At 38.7% G+C, this 5,469-nt stretch overlaps 1 protein-coding gene across 1 annotated transcript in view; it reads right to left on the bottom strand.

Moving 5' to 3' along the window:
- Positions 1–5,102: 5,102 nt before the first annotated feature.
- The window catches only part of LOC135102336 (serine/threonine-protein kinase PLK1-like), a 62,369-nt gene continuing 62,002 nt past the window's right edge, over positions 5,103–5,469 (bottom strand). Inside the window, exon 11 of the mRNA XM_064007412.1 lies at positions 5,103–5,469. This exon is cut by the window's right edge and continues 1,357 nt beyond it. The gene's annotated coding sequence lies outside the window, so the exon portion shown is untranslated.

Raw genomic sequence — 5,469 nt, 5'->3', positions numbered from 1 at the left:
ATAATAAAACCGAAAACAGGGAGACAGGAAATTACAGAAAAAAAAAAAAGAGACCGTGGCAAAAGCAATCTCAGCGGCCAGAACCTGAATGTCATGCCACTGGGTGCATCCAAAGAATATCTCTAGGGTTTTTTTCTTTTTCTAGTCTTGCTGGGGTTTGATGAGGCAGTGCATGCTGTAGTGTCACAGCCTGTTCTCAGGTAGGGAGCCGGCTGGTTGCGTTATCATGGAGCAACATCGTTATAAACACCAAAATGGCAGTAGTTTCTTCGTTTGAAATTATTTATACATTATTTTTTCCTGAATACCTACGGTCTGCAGTGAATACTTACAGTTCTCATCCCCGAGTAGGTGATCCAATGAGGCGTTGGACAGCTGCACTCCTTTGCGCCGGGCCGCTGTCAGCGATTCACCGCCATCATGTCATGACAAAGAGACTTTCATGATCAGCCAAGGGAGATTCGCAGGGTCTTTGAATGTTCCTTGCTCTCTGCGGGGCTGGAGCAAGTTCAATTCAATCCATATGATAGTAGCCGATCCTACACACGACTTGGGCTTCTCTGCCGCTGATCAAGAAACAGACAACTCCACTGGTTAAGATACTGCGTCACATTCCGTGGGCCTTCAGCGGCCAACCTCAACGCTCGCTAAGGTGCCAGTCTTGTGCGCAGCCGCCACGTGCAGTCATTGTTGAGTGTATTTCAATAGACTCAACCAATGACTAATATATATATATATATATATATATATATATATATATATATATATATATATATATATATATATATATATATATATTAAAGAAAAAAAAAGCCTTCAGAGGTGTTGGACGCGAGAGAGAGAGAGAGAGAGAGAGAGAGAGAGAGAGAGAGAGAGAGAGAGAGAGAGAATCACTGCCCATAAAAAAAATTACTGTCCCTATGTAAAATATCAAGTAAAGATGTTATTTTATGCTCATCACCAAGGTAGTGATAATATCTTGGAATTATATGCTCGTCGGCGCTGTAGTCACTCTCTCTCTCTCTCTCTCTCTCTCTCTCTCTCTTAAGTATATGGAGAAACAGGCGTATTCACTGCAAGGATGGAATGTTGTCCGAGTAAAGAAAGCTACGCAGAGTTGCAAATAAATCCCATGTAGTATGTGACTGTCACATACTCCACTGGATCGAAATACGTGGGATATGTCATTCAAGAAAACAAAACGGTGAGTGTTTGCTCAGGATGATAGAAGGCAGATGATCAAGAAGACGATAAACTAATTAAATTACATGGACGCTATCACGAAGAACATCAACTGAGAGTGCCACAAGAACGGTGGAGCGAAAGAAGCACCCTATTGTCTCTAACGTCCAACAGGTAGCAGGACACAGCTCTTCGTTAAGGTCAGGTAAAATATCTCAATGTCTTCATTTGTATTTATGGTGATTGCCAGAAGTGTACTTTTGTGACAAAACACAAGTTCTTTGTGGCAGAACTGTAGCCAAGCGTAATTATTTTTTTCACTTATTTTATTATGTTGCTGCAATAGATCTAGATTGAGGAGGAGACTGCTAATATGCATCATTCTTGTTTGAAAACAGAGGCTATTAACATCTTTAGCGTAAGACACATGGTCGAGCTTCCGACAATGACCGTGCCCAGTCCAAAATCAAACATACCGGCAGAAGACTAACTTCAGCGGCTGCATTCAGGAGCGTTAAAAATACTTCATGAAAAGACGCAGCTCACCTTTGCATGGGCGAAATGACGGCCCACCTTGAGATGTGGCAAAGATGACTGACTACGTTGTTGACCTTGTTTTCACCAGTAAGGCATCGAGTCTTGAGATGTTCAAGGCGTCACGAATGCTGTACTTCATAGGTTGGAATGGACTGACTGATGAAATTTCATGGGTAGAAGAGCTTGAACTAGATGGCTGGAGTCAGTAAGAGCTGGACGAGGCGCATTTTTACATACATGTACTAGAGGGAGAAACAATAATGCGATTACCCAAGATTCCTTGAATGAAACTGGGCAACCTGTTTCCGTAGAGTATCCTGCTTTTTTTTTTTTTTTTTTTTTTTTTATGGCGACCCAGGAGCTTGACAATTTATATGAATACTCCATCATAAGGTGGTGGTAACGATTACGTGATTTTGTACTTCATTACGTGGCACTTGTTGAGCATGCTACGTTATCTTATGTATGGTAGTGTATTACGTGACGGTGGTGGCAGTATGTAGTGGTAATTTATTTTATTTATCTATTATCACAGTGATAGATGGTGATACTGCAGTTCATCGCGTGACTTTTTTTTTTCCTCTATCATGCGGTGGTGCATAGCGACTGCATTTATTTTTATCATAGTGGTGGTGATTACTGCATATTCTATCGTGGTGGCGGTGACCGTAATTTATCGTGTGGTAGTGACTATTTTATGTGATAGTGGTAACTGAGTATTTTATCATGTGATTGTAATGGCGACGGCACAAGGCAGGTTGGTATAAAAGAAACACTTTACACTTGTGTTACACTGAGTTTGTTTAACCTAGAGCTTATGACATTTATTTCATAGATTATGAAGTTTAACTTTTGGACACACACACACAGTATAGATGTGCCCACTGTGCTGTATGGTGGTGAAACATGAAAGATGTGGGTAGAAGAGAAGCTGTTATATGTAATGGAAGTGAAATGTTTAAGGAGTGTGTGCCATGTGGAGTAACATGGAGGGATAGAATATGAAATGAGGAGATAAGAACTGGTGTTCTGAGACGAGTTTGCTGGACGGGCTGAATGTACAAAGAATGGAGGATAGAAAACTAGTAGAGAGAGGTCAAATGTGCAGAGTGAAGTTAATTAGGCTATGTCTGGGAGAGATGAACTGTGTGAAGAAAGCACTGAATGAGAGGAATGATTGCAGGAAGTGAGAGCAATAAGTATGACAGAGTTAAATAGAGAGCAACAGTGGTGAGTGCATGAAAATGATGGGGTCTTGTCAATGCTTGTGATGGTGTTCAGGCTCACCTGGCGGGCCCCATTGGTGTGCGGACCCAGTTCTGGTGCGGGGCATTCCATAGGAATATAGGATAAGAGTTACTATGTTGGGGCAGGGGTAAACCTGTGTGCTGTTGGGTTTTGCCATGGAAGTATGTGGCCAGCCATGCTATGCCTAAATTCCTGGGGTTTAGTAGTGTGATCCATGAGACTATCTCTTTCCATGGGCAGACAGGGCTAAGAGTATGAAGTGTTTAGTGTGGTGCATTGTCTGGGCCACTCTGTGTGAGACTGTTGCCCTAGTATACAGATAAAGATTAAATTACAATTATTCCCTTGGGTGGGATGACTGTAACAATAAATAGGGATACTTGTACATCACCAAGTGTACACACAGTAAAGAAATATACAAACAGAATATACATAAAGAGAATGCCATGATTGTAGTTCAACTTTTTTTTGTGGAAAAACATATTTTCAAATCAATTGATTATTTTCAAAGAATCACCACACATGCTACCAATAATTTTGTTTGCCTAAAATAAATTAGATAATTTTATTAGCTATTCTTTTGATTTCAGCTTAAGTCACCCTGAACCAGTAAGCACAGTCAAGGCTGCACAAGAATGAAAGTTTAAGCAACCATGTGGTGTGTCCAAGTGCACGCATGCACACATACATGCATGCACTCTCTCTCTCTCTAAAAATAATAATAATAAATAAATAAATAAATAAATGAATAAAAATTGTGGTTGTTACTGTCAATACTCACATTACCATACTGCATAGGAATTGCCTACATACATGTAGCTGTGAGCTTTAATGAGTGCATTTCATTTCAATTTCATGTTTACTTGAGGTGATTACAGTTGTTCTGTCTTGGCTACAGTCCCAATGAAAGGTATTGAGAAGCTGCAATATTAGGGCTGTTAATTTAGCCCACCATTATTATATTATAGTATCACTGCCTGGAAAGTATGTCAACATAAGATACATATTTGACTTGGAACAAGTTTAAAATATATTTTTATATGTATGTATGTATTTGTTGTTTATTTGTAACATTAAAAGAGCCTAATATGCAAAAATATTATCTCTAAAGTCATTTAGATACATAAGCATAAGAATGCTTCACCTACAATAGGTGACATCAGCTCAGTACATTATATAGTACTAAAAATACTTCTTGCTTTGAAACACTGAGAAATTTATCTAAATGACAGCCATGAGAGGAAGCAACCAGATTGAACCTCTGACCAAAGATTCAACGTACACTTGCTACCAGTCACCAGTTAAGTTATAAGTGCTAATCCAAGGCTAGTGGATATTAGCTGGTCTTGAATTTCTTACTAATTCAAAACATTGCAAAATGCCAGCCATCACATGCAAGACAATATATTTTTGTTCCACTTTTTGTACAATCTTGATACAGTCATATCAGAACTTAAGCTAAATTGTGAATAACAATAAGATACAATATTAATGAAAATAAGTGAAGACAAATCATCTTTGGTTAGGACCTTGGTTAAATGTTATGCCATCCCTATTTTTGCATAAGTGTTATCTTTTCACAAAATTTGCTTATTGGATTACTTCAAGCTTTCATAACAAGAAAAAACTGCTATATACAGTGAGGGATGGGCATTATATGCAGTGGGAAGTACACAATACTGAATGAATGACTCAATACCCCACTTGTTTCCTATCCCTCCCTTACTACAAATTCATAATTTTTCCTGCATCTCTACAGAGGCCTCCAAGGCCACATCATCAATGATGCATTCACACATTTTCTCCATTCATCTTGCACTAACATTTTCCCTTATTCCTGAAACACCTATCTTGCATCTAACGTTGCCCTCATAATACCTGTCTTCCCTAAATTGCATACCTTCACATCATATCCAGTTATCATCTTCACCAGTCACTCTTCTTATATCTTCTGTATGTGAACAAGTTTCTGTGTAGTACATATATCTGCTGCATGTTAAAAATGCTACCTGATATGGAATGTTTGATGTCTAAGGAGTTGAAAATAACTAGACATCCTCATTCAGAATATTTTGACATAAGTTATCTTGCTTCCAGTCTTCAAAGATCCCTAAAAGCCTTTTCAAAACACCATGAATGACGCACATACTTTATTACTGCACAGAGTATTTACACCCATAACAGCTGAGAGGTGCCAAGAGGAGAGCCAGTCTAGAACACCAATAGAGTAGTAGTGTTCCATACACCTCAGCAGGGATGAGATGGATGAGCATGATTATAAATAATGCCAATGACTAAACTTGACATGAGCTACAGTTACCTCTGAAGTATAGTAGGAGACAGCAAGTGGAGAGGGAGTGGTATATCCATGTCAGTACAGCAAGTATGTATAATCAGTATATATGTAATTGGGAAGTACAAAACATATTACAACCTACCAATTAATGTTATATACATTCATTGTTTAGTATGCTATAAACCTATCTATACATAACTAGATGG

Source organism: Scylla paramamosain, chromosome 7, assembly GCF_035594125.1.
Source record: "Scylla paramamosain isolate STU-SP2022 chromosome 7, ASM3559412v1, whole genome shotgun sequence".
Lineage (NCBI taxonomy): Eukaryota > Metazoa > Arthropoda > Malacostraca > Decapoda > Portunidae > Scylla > Scylla paramamosain.
This window is presented reverse-complemented; position numbering and strand designations above follow the sequence as displayed.